The sequence below is a fragment of the Pteropus vampyrus genome, unplaced genomic scaffold (assembly GCF_000151845.1).
Source record: "Pteropus vampyrus isolate Shadow unplaced genomic scaffold, Pvam_2.0 Scaffold69, whole genome shotgun sequence".
NCBI lineage: Eukaryota > Metazoa > Chordata > Mammalia > Chiroptera > Pteropodidae > Pteropus > Pteropus vampyrus.
Window position 1 is genome coordinate 6044947 of NW_011888850.1, and position 17493 is coordinate 6062439.

Here is a 17493-nt window from a genome sequence, read left to right on the forward strand (position 1 = left end):
CATTCATGTAGAAGCGTTGAAGAGCCGAGAAAGATTTGCTCAAATTACAGGGTCTGGAAACCCTGTGCATGGGCTCCTCAGGCGGTCCCTGGAAAATAACACATAACTGACATAACCAGCCTTTTCTCGGGAGTCGAGGATAAATGACAATGAGCATAACTAAGCCAGTAAAAGTGACAGGCACCGTCATGGCTCTGATCTAATGACACACCGAGAGTCACAAAATGGAATGGGCTGCAATGCTATAAGAATGGATTTGAATGTAGATCACATTTGCTCATGAAACCAGGTTTTACCCAGCGTTATTTTAAATCAGGATCCCCTCACGATGGGGGATTTATCGTGCAGTCTGAAAAATAGTTGATTGGGTTAGGTCAGTGGTTCTCAAACTGGCTGCAGGTTAGAATCACCCTGGGAGCTTTTAAAAAATACCCATGTTCGCCCTCCTGACTCATTGAATCAAAGCCCCCACTGGCAAAGATCAGGTAGCTCTGTTTTTAAGATGCCCCAGGTGATTCTACAGTTCTCCACCCTCGGTGAGAGGGAAGGCGAGATGGGGAAGTAAAGGTTATCAGACACTTGGGGGAGTGTTTTCTTTTCGGGACACGTGCCCCACCTCCTCTTTGCCTCTGCTGTTTCTGAGACTCTTTTATGTCCTCACTTAGACCCTGGCGTTCTTGCTCTACCTCCGCCTGCACCTCCGTCCTCCCTGAAAACATTGTTAAGTAGTAAACTCCGGGGGTTCTGGTTACTCGAGGTTGGTCCAGAGGTTTGCTTCGCTCCCTTTTCCCCTGGCTGCTTTTCCCAGATTATTGGCTAAAAATTAAATGATGGGGACATTTTAATTATAGGAGGACTAAGAGAATTTAATGAAGGAACAAGGAAAAATCGGTGTCTCTTCCTTAGGGGCCAAATGGTGGTTCTTAATGACAATGTTTGTAGAACAATGAGTCTCACCCTTGGAATCTACTAGGGAGTTCTCCAACAGAAAATACCTCAAAAAGCAGACGTAACTACTTGGGACAAGGCCTGGGTGTCTGGATTTGGGGTGCTCCAGGTGATTCTTATATGCAGCTGAAACTGAGAACCTCTGTTATAGAAGAATAACCAAAAATGAGTTAGGTCATTCTGTGCACTGGATTTATTTTTTATCAGAAAGCTTCTCTTTTTATCATCTCCTCATTATCAGTGGTCTCAAGGCGAGAGTTTTACAGGAAAAAACAAAAACAGAAACAAAAAAAAAGTTATCTTAATACATTCCGTGTGTATCTGAATAAGATGGGCCAAACCCTCCTTATTCATTTCCCTCCAAAATCTCTCTCGGAAACAGCCAGAGATGCAGCCCTTGCTTCTCGTTTCTATGCAAGCAGTGCCATCTAGTGGCGGAGAGGAGAGTTACATGCTGGCGACTCTCAAAGGACCACAGTTAACAGATGCGGGAGTAATGAGCAAGAACAAATTCTCGGCAATGAATCCACTGAATCGTCCCGCTTCCTTGGGTTTTATAGCACAGATCAGGCTGTGCAGTGGCTCTAGGGTGTCTGTTGTGTCCTCCGTGCTCGTATCTGCATAAGCAGGTGGGCAGTGCTAACAGCCTGGGACATTCTGATGTAAAAAATGGTCCTAATGATCCGATTCATTGGGATTTTGGTCCAGAGCTGCTCAAAGTTTTTGGCTTCAGAATCCTTTTATATACTTTAAAATTACTGAGGACTCAAATAGCTTTTATTTATGTGGATTATATCTGTTAATATTGACTGTTTCAGAAAGCAAAATTGAGAAAATTTAAAAATATTTTTTTAAATAAACAGTAATAAATCTATATGTTTGTGTAAATAACATTTCGTGGGAAAATAAAAACTCTGTTTCCAAAATGAAAAAGAAATAGCGAGAATTTGGCATCATTTTACATTTTTGTAAATCTCTTTAGTGTCTGGCTTAATAGGCACCAGCTGGATTTTCACATCTGCTTCTGTATTCAATCCGTGACAATGTATTGTTTTTCTTTGAAGTAAAGGAAGAAATTCTGTCCCCACACAGGTATTGGAAAAAAGAAAAATGTTTTTTTATAGCCTTTTTAGGTGAGTGTTGACGTCATTATTTTTGACAATAGAACAAAACAAATGGTAGTTTCTTAAAAGTTAGTTGCAATGTCAATCCGTGGAAGAGGCAATTAATGAAAAATAGAGTGGCCATCATGGTCTCTCTGGACAGATGCTGAGGTCCCCAAATGCTGATGGACCACGCTTTGAGAACTGCTGCTCTAGGTGGACATTTGATGGATGAAAAGTTTATGTATTTGTATGTCTCCTGGGAGCTGTTTGGAAGGAAGTATTATGCAACTTCGTATCACCTTTGACTGTGGAAAGTAAATGATTCTGTCACATAGCACTGCTGTCCACCTACAGAGACTGCAATGTTTGGCCCGGTTACAGCCTCAGAGCTCTCCCCGGTGGCTCTTGCTGACGAAGGCCAACGAAACTGATCCTGGGGCCTGTCATTTGAAAATGACTTTCCAGGTAATTCTGACGAATACTCCCAATAAAGAACTACTGACTTAGTCTTACTCTCTTTCCTGGACAAATGAGAAACTGAGGTCCAAAGCTTACGGTGACATGGGGACAATGAGCACTGGTGGGAAGACGCACAGTTTTACGGAATCTCGTTTTTTTCTTTCTTTGGCTTAGCACGGGCTGTCACCCACTTTCTCTTCTCCTTTTACCACATTTGTGTCCATTAAACCAGGACTTAACTCGTCTCCTCACCTCCACCCCCGTTGTGAGTAGCTCTCATTTTTGGTCCCCTGCAACCTATGTTTCCTCTTCTGGAAATTGGACCAGAGCCACCTCCCCTCCCATTCTCAGTGTATGTGCGTCTGCTGGAGTCAGACCCGGCCCCTGGTCCCAAAGGGGAATTTGTGGTTCAAAGCTGAACCAAGGGGCCACATGTCCCTGGCCACCGTGATTGGTTCCAGGATGAGCACGCGGCCAAGTCAGAACCAGTGAAACCAAGAGACTTCCACTGGGAGTTTCGGAAAGAAGCCTATTTGCCCTTTTTCTGCTGGGCTGAATTCAACAGGAAGAAGGTTCTGGGTGGCTGAAGCTTCTCACTAGCTCACAGAGCCGGAGAAAGTGGAGCCTGGACATGGAGAGAAGCTGAGTCCCGAGGACTCGGTCCGGGCCTCTGAAGAAGCTGCCCCGGGGACCCGCCCCGCTTCACCCTGTGTTTCAATGATGTTAGTGAAGTTCTGTTTAGCTTTTGACCTGGGCGATAGCGATGTACGTGTTGAGCTTAGATATCTGCTGTCTTTATATCGGAACTCCAGCTCTCACCATGCCCATCAGCTGCCCTCGCCCCTCTTTCTGCTGCCCTCATTGCTCACCTTACTTGTCACCATTAGTGAGAAAGTTCAGGTATTCAAATTCGGGGTCATTATAATTTTAATTGACTAACCCACAGTATCCTTCTTTAACATGGCGATGTTCAATCAGAAAAAGGGACATCTAGTGTTTAGTAACCGGGTAGGAATGTCCTGCCTGGATTGCCAGGTAGACCTGGGAAATAGTAACCCCAAAACAACTTCCGGTACATATTTCACCATCTCGGCTCTGAAGAAGTGTATCTGTAGTCTCTTCATAATTACACGCCCTTGAATGAGACGAAGGCGATAGGTTAAAGAGCCCCAGTGAACTCTGATAAGCCAGATTTTGATCTACTCATGATAGGGCCAGAAAACCTATTTTAACAAAATGGAAAGAAACACAGCCCTGTCCGCAGTGCTGCATCGGGCCGACGAGGACCTCTGCTGATCACGGGACCCCCCGGATCGTCAGTAAAAACAAGTGATATCAGGCCGTGAAGGGAGAAGAGTTGAAATTGCATCCGTAGTCTTTGTGAATTAAAAGCTTGGTCTATAAGAATTTGCGGGGTTTTCCCCCAGATCCACTGTGGGGCGGAAGAAGGATTTTGTTTTCTGAATAATTTCCGCTGACGTTAATGGAAATGAGATTGTCAAAACTATACTTTAGTTTATTTGTTGTTGTTGCCTCTGGAACAGGTCGCAGAACTGGCATTACTCATTCCTCGATAATGAAATGTCTGGCCGGGTTTCTGGTGACAGTTTATAAATGTCCCGACGGGTCGTGTCTCTCCTTACACAAAATCACTTTGAAGTTTCCAGAAAGTTAATATTTCACTTTGTACCTAGTCCTGATTTATGAAGCTAATGAAGTCCAGCCATCTGAAGTCTAAGTCAGGGTTTACGAATGCAACTTTTACTGTGCTCATGTGATTTGGTGGCTCAAAAGAATTAAGAAGTCAAGTCGCTATCACTTGCAACAGATCCTTTTTCAATACTCAAATTGAGAGTCAGAAATAAGACACAGAATTATGAGCTACGCAAGTCCCAACATGCCTTCAACAGAGTCCGTTTTATCACAGTACTATAAATTCCACATAAAACAATTCATGATATAAGGAACTTCTTTTATTTTTAATCTCGAATGGTTTTAAGAAAGTTAGAATTACCAAAAAAAACTTCCCAACTTTACATTTATCAAGCATGGCATTATTTTTAATCCATTACAAACCTTCATGATTTCCTTCAGTTTCTTAACAACCTTTAAGTTTCATGTTCCTACTCTTTACAAGAAAAGAGAGGCTTGGGGGGTCCCAATGATTTTGCCCAGGGTCACAGAACTAGTAGCCCCTAGGTCATGTTGCTAGTAACTAATATTAGAACCGGGCTCATTTGACCTCAAAGCTGCTGTCCTTTCCACTCCACCTCAAGGACGAAGTAAACCAATTTGCTTTGTGTCTAACTCGAAAGCTTCTAAACAAAGCATTATACTGGGAATTGTTTTCTACTTCAGATATCAGTGGCATGATTCTACCCATCTTCCGTCCTTGACTACTGTGTTCTTATGAACATATATGTATAGCTAAGAGAGTTCTTTGAGAAGACAGTGATCACGACAGACAAATATGCCTGCTTCTGTGACTTCTAAAAGAAAATCCCAGTGTGCGTCTTTAGCCTGGAGCTATGTGAATTTTAAAAGGGTTCGGCAGTATTGTGAAGCTGTATAAAAGCTTCGCTAAATCCCAGAGTGATGAGTATGAAATGCCTTCAGCAGCAAGCCTGCACCTCACCTCTTCCAAGCACGATGGAATAAATTGGGATGAGAGGAAATTGAAACCACAGCTACCCTCACGCAGTCATGTGTGACCCAGTTCACGGCAGCTTTCAAACACCGGCTGAACTCTGGGATTGTGAAATAAGATACGTGGAATGTCTAATTCACTGGATTTTTTTCCTCCAGTGAGTTAACTTATAAAAATCAACTGGGTCACAAGGAGAGGAAGAAACATTAGCATTCACTGAGTGTTTGCCATGCACCAGGCGCTGGAAGGGGTGCTTGCCATTTTCTGTCCCCACGACGGCTCTGGGAGGGAGGCATCACGGCGCCGGAAGTGACTTTCTCACGACCACCCAGCTGGTAAGTGAGCTGGAACCCAACCCCTGGCTGTCCCGGCTTGAAAGCCTCTTCGAGAGCTCCCGCTACCTGGGAGTGAACACCTTGAGGTGGCATGCCAGGCCTTTCACGACCTCGTCCCCTTGCCCCATCACCCTGCACACGTACACACACGTCTCTTTGCCCTCGTCCGCTTCCTCTCCCCGCCTGTGTATAAGACTCCAGCACATCCGATCATTGTTTTCTGAGCTCACCAGCTGGTTTCACGGCTGTCCGCCTTTCCCCAGCATCTTCCCGCTCTCTGCGAGGTTCCTCCTCTCACCCAGCCCTTCCTCGTCCCCCCGGACTTGGGGACTCACCTATCTTTGTAGACCAAACTCAGGCACCTCCTGCCCTGCCCGAGGTTAGTCTTCCCTAAACCCGCCCAAGCCTACCTGCACCCGTCTTCCTTTGGCCATTTTGCTGTAGCTTTGATATAATTCCGATTGCACTTAACACCCTGGACTGGAGGGTTCATTCATTCATTCTTAACTATTAATAATTGACACTAACAATTAAATATTCATTAAGAACCTCATCTGTGCCAAGCCCTGTTCTTCTCGAAGCTGGCCAATCACGCTCCCAGTGACTAGTTCAGGGGGGGCCAGTGTCACGAGCTCAGTAAGTGAGCCTCTGGGCGTACTCTTTCTTCCTCTAGAGAATCATCTGAGCAGTTGCTGCCTTGGTTTATGCACCAACCCATTTCCCTTTCTTCTTGTTCTGGTGTTGGTTTGAGTAGAGTCCTGCTTCCTGCAGTGGAAAGGTCTCTAACGGAGTCACAGAGAGAAGGGAGGACTGTGGGCAGAGCCTGGATGACAGGACCGTAAAGAGGGAGGCTCTCGGCAGACAGGAAGGTCCGGGAGCAGACGGGAGGTTGAAGAGATGGGTAAGCTTGAGAAGGGCCATGTAAAGCAGGCTGACAAGTTTGGACTTTATGTCTGAAAGCTTGAGGAGCTGCCGGCGAGGCATGTTTTAGAAAGATGAGCCGATGGCGGCGTGGAGGGAGGATTGGAGTGGAGAGAGACGAGGTCTCTGCAGGAGGCAGATGCAGTGGTACTGAGACATCGGCATTTTTAGTTTCAAAAGCCAATCGCTGTTGGCAAATTTTTAGAAACCTATCTCTCCAGTTTTAAATGATGACACTATTCCCGAAGCTAATTATCCTACTCTTCCCGATTTCAGAAAGCCTAAGTTTGGTAAAGGGTTTTTCACAGGTTTTTTCCAGTTTGGGGTCTACGAGGAGAACTAGACACTTCTTACCTCTCTTCTGTGTGTGAATTGGGCCGCGTGGAGCCGTATCGGCCCAACAGGCTTATCTGTGCAAGACACGATCTTTATTCTCCAAGGCCCTCTGCCAACGTCCTTTAAACATACACTCCGAGAAGTGTTCGTTCCATGAATTCACGCATTTGAATTCTCTCGTTTCCTTCTCCACCAGCAAAGAAAGAAAATGCATGCCTTCCCTAGAAAAGCCATGGACTTGAAAAGTAATGTTGAATTTGGTAGTAAGATAAAAATACTCATTAACCTGGACCTCACAAATCCTAACCTTTAATGTCTATGAAAAACCTACCTGCTAATTAAATAGTTTAGAGGATGTTAAAATGAAAGCGACTATTACATACGAGAGCAAAGATTTTCTTCCTACTCAGTGAGAATATTACAGCTAAAAATGGGGTAAATAGGGGTCAGCAATGTTGAGGCTGCTAATCGCATTTTCTCTGGTCCAGGGGTTCTCAAATTTTAGCATATATGAGAATCCCCTGGAAAGATTTCCAGGCCCCACCCCCATCATTGCTGATACAGGATGTCTGGGCCGGGGACCCAGCATCCCGACCAGCCTTTGAAACACTGGTCTAGTCAGTACAGCAGGGTTGTTACTGACTCTACAAGGCAGCTCTGGATCAGGGCGGTACGATGTTGATTGATAATATGTGTAATTATTATATAATATGTTAGAAATAATATATAATATATCTAATAATTATATGTACCTAACTCTGGAACTCGGGCAAAATAATAGTTGATTAATAATATAAATATATATAATAAATATATGATAATTATTATCAATTAACTACATATCATTACTATACTATCTATGACATAATATGTTATATATTATTAATTAACTTATTTTGCCTAGTTTCAGAGTTTGCCTAGTTCCAGAGTTATATGTGTGTTTACAGATATAGATATAGATAGATAGATAGATAGATGATAGATTTCCAGCTCTCCTAGACTACAAGCAAAGTGCATCCCAAGTAGTCTTTAAATAGTCATTACTTTTGTGTGACATGTTTCCTTCTGTTATGAAACTCTCCTCAATGGCTCCACAAAGGTGGTCAATGACAAAGGCGATAAGCTTGGGCTCCTGGGCCAGTGGCAGTGTGGCCCTTGACAGGCCACTTAAACTCCACGTGTCTCATTTTCTTCGTGCGAAAGCAGTCATAACCACCTCCCAAGAAGGGTGTGCAGGCGACTGAGTTAATTCAGGCGGCACTCCAGGAGCAGTGCCTGACACGTGACATGGGCTTATGTGAGGCCGGCCTGGTGTTTCTCTCGTCACCATGACCCCTGGACACCCCATAAACTTTTCAGCCGCTGTGGCATCGCTTACTGTGAGCCCCTCAGCCAGAAACACTCCCAAGATGAAGGGAGACCATAGGCTCCCTTCATCTCTCTGACACCCCTCCGTGCCTGACACAGAGCAAGCCATCAACCACGGGAGGAACCAGCGTCTGCTCCTCGGGGCTCTCCAGTACCCCCCTTCCTTCCTTGCACCCTGTTAGCATCTCACCTGTACCTTCTTCAGAGCCCCGCTATTCTGGGCTGTGAGCTGTCTCCGTGTCAGTGTCCCTCCTGGGCTACACGGCACTCAGGGGCCAGGGCCGTGCCTCTCTCAGTTAGCTGTGACGCTAACGGACTTCAGTACTGACAAGTCGCTTAAGATTGTGGAGGGACAAAAGGAAGAGAAGGAACGGGGGACACAGGGAAGGGATCGTCTCAAGTGGCTCATTGTGTCACATCTTTACTCTAACTTTTGAAACTAGAGGAAAATCCAGGAAGTAGAAAACCTAGAAATGATTTAGGTTGAACCACATGGAGATGTTGATAGTTGATAGTATTCTTTAACCTACAAAAAAGGCAATTTTATATGACTCAAAGTAATATCTGTTTAATGTGAGTGCTTCTGAACCTTGGAAGTATAACATAGTTATACTTGCTCAGCACACACTCAGCACATGGTGATTATTCATTAATAAATCTACGACAGGGAGGCCGATGGATGGAAATCTGGATTCTGAAGGGCCGGACAGGATGAGTTATCAGAATAATAGTACACGCTGGCACTAGGTGGCAGTTCTTTTGAAGTTTCCTAAGAACGAGTGACTGTTATACCATTCGTGTGTGTATGTGAGAGAGAGAGAGAGAGAGAGAGAGCGGGTGTGTGTTTAACATCGACAGAAACCCCCAAATCAGCTTTCAGGGCCAGACACCTGGAGGGTTTGTTTATTAATTCGTTAGCTAGTTTGCAGTAGTCACCCCCATTCCATATGCAGCACAGGGTTCTGAGCTTGCTACCGGATTAAAACTCAATCTAGTAAAGCGGATTCCAACACATTTCTCGTGCTTTTAACGAAGGTCACCTTGGGTTCATTTTTCTTGCATGGTCATCGCTGCTCAGCCCCAGTCAGTAAAGGCTGGTCCACAGCAGCCTGAGCACCCACAGCAGAGCCAGCGCTCAGGCCTGTCCAGGAGACTTTTCGTCTACCCAAGGGTGGACTCCCCAGTTTTCAGTTAACCTCCCACCTCCCCGCTCCCTGCCTTTGGGCTATTTTGCTGCCTCTTAGATATGTCACCAGAGAGAAGACTCTGGAAGGAAGTGGAAGTCCAGGTAGAGCTGGTAAAAAGTTTTAAGCACAGAGGAAGTTGAGGCCCCTGGTTAAAATCGCTGGGTTTCAAGTAGTTGAGTTCCTGCCACACTAACCACACGTTAGGGAAGTGGCTCTTGGGACAACATAAGCTCATTAGTGACCGTTCCTTCTCCGGCTTTATTTCCTCATCTCCGGAGTGGAGGGCTGCCGAGTGACTTATTTTGGCAGGAACATTTTAGCTCAGAGAAGGTAAGCTGAAAATTAAAAAAAAAAGAAAGAAAAAAGCTGTCTGAAGAGAAAGCTCAGGGAGAAGTTTGGAAATATCTGTGGGTAGAACGTATGCAGACACCTGTGAAGGCGGGTGCACACCTGCGTGTCTGAACCACGCGGGAAGGTGATGGGGAAGCTGATTAGAATGGGCGATCGGCATGCCGATCTTCTCTTTCAGAAGGAAAAACCTAAAAGGCTTTGGGGAAGAAGAAGCCTTTTTCAACTAAAGCGCCGTCAGACAAGCAAAACACAGAACTTTCAGTCAAACGTTCGGTGACCGTTAACATGGAGACTGCTGAATGCCGCATGTGGACATAAAATTCCGTAACTGTGATAGAAAAATATGCAGCGGTCTCCTTTGAAATATCTATACCTGATTTTGTCTAAATCAGCGAGTTTTAACAGTCAAAGCTGACACTCTATTTGTATCAGTTTCCAAAGTGAGGATTTTTTTGAGTGCCTTTCTCTTTGGGGATATGTTTGGTAGTTTTATTTTAAACATGATTTTAGCCCTTCCTTGTGGTCATTGATCCATTTTTAAAAGAATGGTGCACCGTGAAGATTGGGGACAGAAAGAGTATGGACTGTAAAAACTCATTATCCAGGTCAGCTCTGTCCATTCTGTCTATGTGGCCTGGGGCAGGTCATTTAACCTCTCCCAGCCTGAGTGTCCCCTTAAGTGACACAATGTATATGAAGTATATTCAGGTGCAGCGGCTGACACCTGCCAAATGTGCTTTAAATCCCAGCCACTGGTATGCTGCTAGTTTAGAAGGCAGTTCCAGAATCTTAGTAAAAAATGAGGTCTCTAACTGAGTGCCATTTCCCATGTGGTTAAGGTCAGATTTGAAAGTCATTGATGTCTGATAGATGCCTTCACTCAGGTCGTTGCCATAATGCAACTCTTCATTGCTCTTGGAGAAGCAAGCTCCACATCTCAGCTAAGTGGTGTAGGATACTTCACATAGTTACTGATGTTTTCAAAAAGGAATATTTACTTAGAAAAATCAAGCAGATTGGTAAACCGCCTCCTGTGCACATACAAACTCTTTGGAATCATGTAGTATCCCCACAAGATGTTAAGGCCCTTGCCTGTGGTCAAACGGGTTCGTACTTTACAAAGATAAATCGTTTTCTTTTGTGCAAGACTTCTCTGTAGGGTCCTGGGCGCCAGGGATGTCCAGGGATTGGAGTCAGAGTCGACCCACCCTCACTTTCTCATAGAATCCATTCAATGCCGAGCATCTCTCAAGACCGGTGCTCTGAGAACACACTTCGGGAAGAGTGGGACCAAAGGAAATGAGAAACGAAGAGAAGGTTCCATGTTTGAAGGTCCGTTCTGTAACTTGGCAGTTACGGTTCCTTTTTACATAGCGGCCTGGTTAATTCCGCTTCCTGCTTCCGTCTGCTGCAGGCCGTGTTCTCGCCTTGGGCCTGTCCACACGAGGCCACAGCTCTCAAAGGATTACGTGAAATGCTATGGAAAAGATCTTGAAACAGGAACACCAGGGCGTGCCTGAAGTTTCCGGAATCATGAAACTTGAGCACGCAGAGCAGAGAGAAGAAGGCGATGATATTGGCATTTATTTCATGCTTATCATAAACCAACTTGGGGATGGCCACGCTGTACAAATTATCACTTGATCAATGGCGGGTGCTGTAATGTGCCACCCATGTGTCTTCCCCAGGACTATAGGGCTTCTTCCCCAGCTGCGGGGGTGCTGCTGGCAGAAGCCCTCTGCTGAAAAAAGGAGCTTTTGCCCAAAGTCTCACCTTTCTCTGGGGGCGACCTACATCCAATGACAGAGTACAAAGCCCAGCGGCTTGCCCCAGTTCGGGACAACTCTGAAGGACGAGCCCGCTTCAGAACTCCCTGGGTCAGTTGAAGCCTTTGATGACACTGCGCGATGGCAGCGAGCGTCTCCCCTGCCCAGCCCTGCCTCCTTTTCTTCTCCATGGGTGTGGATCCTGAGACTGCTCCCCAATAAATTCCCTGCACCTCGGAGTCTGCTTCCCAGGGAACGTGTCTTCAGCAGTCATGCAGGGAGTGTGGAATCTCAGGCTGCAGACTGGAGGTGGGAAGTTATCACTCTGTCTTCTTTTTAGTTGAACTTAATTTCCCGCTCAAGTTTCCCTTCTGCCTAATAATGATACCTCAGTCTTTGTCAATTCAGGGGTTCTCTCTCCCCTCTTCTTCCTGGGGCTACATGTCCTTTCCATGGGATCCCAGGCTTTGTCATCTCTCTGTGCCAGCATCCGCTGAGACACCCCATATCCCATCCACTCACGGGTTTGTGGTTCACATCCTGTTTGCAGCTACCTGCTTCTCGGCTCGTCCCCCCACATCCCCCCTGGCCGGCCACCTCTCGGCGCCACGTCCTCACCACTTGCTGCTGCATGGGAAGGGCCGTTCTGTTGCCTCCCGCCCATGCGAGGCTACCTGGGGACAAGGTGAGGCAGCCAAATTTGCTACTATTGTTTTTATAGGAAAGGAAGAAAAAGTGTCGTGGGGTTATAGTTCTATCCTTTAACACTGCAGGTCCTGTTGGAAGTAGACGATTTAGAGTTGTGCAGAATGTCCTAAAGGAGCAATTACTCTGTCCATGGCCGTGCCACCCTGAACAAGCCCGATCCCGTCTGATCTCGGGAGCTAAGCAGGGTCGAGCTTGGTTAGTACTCGGATGGGAGACCACCTAGGAAGACCAGGTGCTGTAGACGTAAAAAATAAAGGATTGTAAGCTGATGAGGTCTTTGCAATCTGTGAGGTCAACGAAGGGTTGCCTCGCCGCCCCCCCCCCCACCAAAAAAAAAAAAGCAATTACTTTTCGGTGCCCCTGGGTCAAAAAAAGACTATTATGCACATTCTCCTGCAGAAATCGGTTTTAAACGAGTTCCATGCAACCTCCACATTCCTTTACCATATGTTTATCGAGTACTTCATTTGCTGGCACTCCTTCAAGATTCTGGGGACACAGTGATAAGCCAGGCAAGGCCCCCAGGCCCGTGGGGTTTAGACTGTCCCTCCCTCGAGCTTTCTTGGTGGGTGTTTGGTTTCTATAGCACCAGCCCATCTTTGGCGGTGATTTCACATCGAGGTGGCCTTTGCCCTTCAGCTTCTCTGTCAGGGTTACGTGAGCTCTCGCTGTCGGTGGCCCTTTCCCAAGGGGACGTCAACACTCTCTTCTGCTCAGTTGCGCGTCACAGCCGATGACTCTCAGTTGTCAGCGACATAGGATTTCTCCATGAACTGGCCATCCACAGGCCACATCTGGCTGACAGACATGTTTTGACTGGTTTGCACGTCGTTTTAAAACATTTTAATTTTGGAGATTTTACAAACTCAGATTTCCAGTTTCTTGTTTTTGAAAAATCGGAATATCTAGTCACCCAAGGTAATAAATTTACTGAACACTAGCCGCCCCTCCTTCTTCAGACAGGGCAGGTGCTTTCCAGTTTAACACAGTCTGGTCCACCAGCCAACTTCCCCTGCCTACTGACCTCCCCCGTCCATGGAGGCCTGCTCCCAGAGGGCTTTGTCTTTATATCAGCCAAGACTGGCAAAGCCGCATCCTGGGCCTGATTATATTGGTCCCACATAGTATGGCATTTACCTGGCTATGTTGAGTATGATGCGTTCCACCTTTATTGAGAGATTTTATAAAAAGTAGGACACTCACCCACTATTATTTGTGATGTGGTGTAGTGTATCACACACTTGATAACGGCCTATGTCAGTGCTCTTCATAAGATCTTGTTTGTGGCCTTTTCAGGCAATGACAAGATGTACAACCAACCAGTGACATATGACAGGAAATGAGGTATGTCATGTCCAGGCCATGGCATTATCTGCTGGTTCAAGACCCTCCAGACTCTTATTCTCCTGCTACGGCATCCAGCAACATCCAAGATGGTGGCTGCTGCCAGCCTGAGTCCCAAAGAAAGAGACACAAAGTAGAGCCCCCAGCTAAAAAACAGAAGACAGGCAGCATGAGTGAGAAATAGTCTTTGCTCCTACAAGCCCCTGAGGTTTGAGGATTTTTTTTTTTTTTTTATTTTATTTTTACTGTAGCAGACCCTACCCTATACTGAATGATCTGAAAGAGATTTCTCTTGAAGAACTAGGAGAATTCTTCTTTCCAGAAACTGGTTTCATTTCAGCTTATGGACCCTAAGAATCTTCTTTAGCCTCAAAGAGTCTCAGACCCATCTCTTGTGGAAGTTTAGGACCTTGTGATATCTGGTGGGTGTTCTAACTCTTCCCCTAGTTTAATCTTATTTTTTTCTACTTATCTTATTGTAAGGAGGCTATTATTTTTAAGAAAGAGCAAGATATAAAAATAAAGAAATAATTACATCCATAGAGTTTACTTTCAAATGCAAATATATGTCTTCCTTAAAAAAATATTAGTTTGTTCTGAGGTAAAAAATAAAAGCCCTGAGAATCTGCTGTACACATTTTATAGGGTCTGTGTATGAGTGTGGTGTTTAATTCTGGAATTTTCTAAGACCTTTTTTTTAAGAGTAGACTATGAGAAAGATTAGTGGATTATAGGATTTTGAGATTTTTACATCAAAAATGTTGCCTTATTCTGCCTCTTGAGTTTGACTCTTAAGAGTAAAATTCTCTAAAAAAAAATGTTGCCTTAATAAATTTCTTAGTTTTTCTGCGGCTTATAAGAACAAACAATTGTGGATTACTAGTTTTAAAGTTGTCGATGAAATAGATTGAATATATTTATATGGAAATATGCATTTTGGGTTTCTTTTATTTATTTATCTCATTTGTGTAGGAAAACTTGCTGGTACTTAGGCTTATTTGTCACTTGTTGCCAAAATTAGGGACATAGTAGCAAAAACATTCTTTCATAAGCAAGTAACCTAAGACAGATACAATCTCTCTTAAGTTAGCCTCTCTTACTTTTGTATTGCTATGCAACAAATTACCATAAAATTAGCAACTTTAAACAACACTCATCTGTTAACTCATAATTTTGTAAATCAGAAATCCAGGTGGACTCAGCCATGGTGTTCCTTGCAGTTGTAGGTGGAAGTTTTCATTTCCTTGCTGGCCATCAGGTGAGGTCTGGTCTTTGCTCCTGGAGGCCATCTGAATTCCTTCTCACAAGGCCCCTCCATCCTCAGATCCACCAGTGAAGCGTCCAGCCCTTGTCGTATTTCAAATCTTTCTGACTTTTTCTGCTACCAGCCAGAGAGAACATTCTGCTTTTGAAGGGCTCATGATTATCCATCCAGATAATTTCTCTGTCTTAAAGTTAATTGACTCGTACCCTTAATTATATCTGCAAAATCTCTTTTAGTATATAACAGAATCATGCAAATTAATGCCATGTAACATAATCGGGAAGGTAACACTGGGTGGCAAGTTCACGAGGCCACTTAGAATTCTGCCTCCCACGACCTTTGACCGTTGTAACACCTGTCTGTTCTAGAGTCCTCAGCAACTCATTTTCGCCCGTTTATTTCCTCCCAACTCTCGTCTTTTCTGGAGAATCCAAAACTAGCTGCTACCCACATACTTGTTTCAAGCAAGGGAGTCATTAATGCAAATACATATTTTTTTTTACTTATGTCCATGTTGCTTGTCTGGATTGTAAGGGATAAGATGGTGCTAGGAAATACTTAGGTAAAGTTAGTAGGCCGTAGGAAGTGACTGGATGCAGTAAGTCTGGAGCTAGACTTGTACACTAGCTCTGTGACTTTGGATAAGCCATTTCGTCTCTCTGTGCCTATTTTCTCACCTCTAAAATGGAGATTATAAAAACAACTACTTCATAGGAGTGTGATGAGGATCGAACAATAATAAAAATGCTGGCTGCTGTAACATATAAATCCCCGAGTCTTAGTGGCTTAATACAATCAAAGGTCATTTCTCTCTTGCATCATGGTTCAGTGGGGGTGGTTCTAGTTAGGTAGCCTTCTATGTGGTCATTTAGGAACTGAGACCCCTTATATCCTGTGGCTCTGTCTTTCTCTAAATCACTGGGTCTCAAAGTATAATCCCCAAAACCCGTGGTTCCTAAAATCATCAGACTATTTCCACAAGATAGCCGCTTTTCCAACTGTTCATCTGTGAAGATATGGATTTTTTTTCATATTCTTCAACCAAAACAACATAACAGGTAGAATATAGAAGCACACGTAAGAATCTGTCTTCTATTAAGTTAGACGTAGAGTTCCAAAAATGTGAAATAATGCCACATATGTCAATAGATTGTTTTTGTTTGGGCCAATATGGTTAATTTTTGTAAAAATAAATTATTTATATTAACAGTTAGGGCTTATAGTGTTTACATTTTTATTTTTTAATGAATTAAGATTCTAAAATTTTCTTGGCATGTCTCAATAGTTGTAACTCGTATAAACAAAAGCTTTGAGAGCCCTAAATAAAAGTAAAAAGGGCTTCTGAGACTGAAAGTTAGAGACCCAGCAATACAGAGCCTGGGAGACTTTTCCATTCAGAGGGCGAGATGATCCTGGAGCATCACATAGAAAGGTTTCTGCAGGCCAGTCTTGGAAGTAAGTAGCACATTATCTCCGCTCATATTTCATTAGCTGGAACTCAGGCACACAGCCACCCCAGACTGAAAGGAGGCTGGGGGATACAGCTGGCCTTCGCTCCAGAGAAAGGTTTGCTCACCATCTCACGGTCTTTACCACATTTGTTACCAAGGCTTTATTGAATCTTGCACATATGTATCACAAGTGTCTTGGTTTGTGTTTTCCAAGAGCAGAAATATTTGGCTAAACATAGTTAGACAACTTCAAAAATTTTCAGTTGTAACATAAGCCTACTTTTGCCTTAGGAGTTCAGAAGCTGGCAGAGACTTATCTGAAATAGCGATGCATTTAGCCAAAGAAGTAAAAAGAGATATCTGTTTTTTTAGAACCAAACCCAATCAGGTGATTAAACAAAAAGAGTGATATGTTTCATAAATATTTCTGATCCCTTTTGAAACCAATAGTGAGGGACGGCTGGAGCTGGATTGAAAGATTCTCTTTATTTTGTCTTGTTTCTTTTAGTTTATTTTGGTTTTTGCTTTGATATCTTATACCACTCATGTAAAATCTACTTCATAAGCTGAGAAATTGATAACTTTTGACTGCCTACATCATGGGTCATCCATCTTATACTTTTTGAAACAAAGTATGTGTTACACACACACACACACACACACACATGCATGCACGCACCCAAACTTATCTCAGAGTTTAGTTGTCTAGAGTGTATGATTCAATTCTATAGCACTAAAACTTTGAGATCAAGACTTGTATTAATATTGGCTTAGACAAAATTGTAAGGTGGAAATTTGATTCTTAAATACTGCAACTAGATTAAATTTAAATGTTTACATTACATTTAAATGTTTACATTACATCTAAATTTTAAAATTTATATGTAACAGTACGGTATGCTTTAATGCTACATGTGGACTTTATCGTGTGGTAAAAGGCCTTATAAATCCTCACTGTGTTGTGTAACAATTCATCGCCACATCTTTGCTTTCATATACTGTTTTTGCCATAATGTATTGGAGTTAAGTATAAGACCTCCATAAGGCATATAAGCATGCTGTTCCCAGGAGAACATAAATCCACTTTAGGATTCTCCTCTTTATCACTTCTATTGTGTTTAAAAAGAAGCAAACTTTGCATAGGATCTGTAGTCTGGCATTTTCTTAGTGTTTAAAGGTAGCAGTCCTTTGTAAGTAATAGAGGCCAGCTAACAGATTTAAACCCTTAGGTCATTTCTTGTTTTCTTACCAGCAGGGCCAAGATAGGTGGTTTCAGGATGGGTTGGGGCCGATGGTTTCCTT

The 17493-nt window shown here is 43.8% G+C and overlaps 1 protein-coding gene and 1 pseudogene across 2 annotated transcripts in view; both read left to right on the forward strand.

The window, feature by feature from the left end:
* Nucleotides 1–17493, forward strand: part of CHN2 (chimerin 2) — a 274342-nt gene that overhangs the window by 185235 nt on the left and 71614 nt on the right. The gene's annotated exons all lie outside the window — the stretch shown is intronic.
* On the forward strand, nt 12258–12376 carry LOC111740886 (annotated as a pseudogene).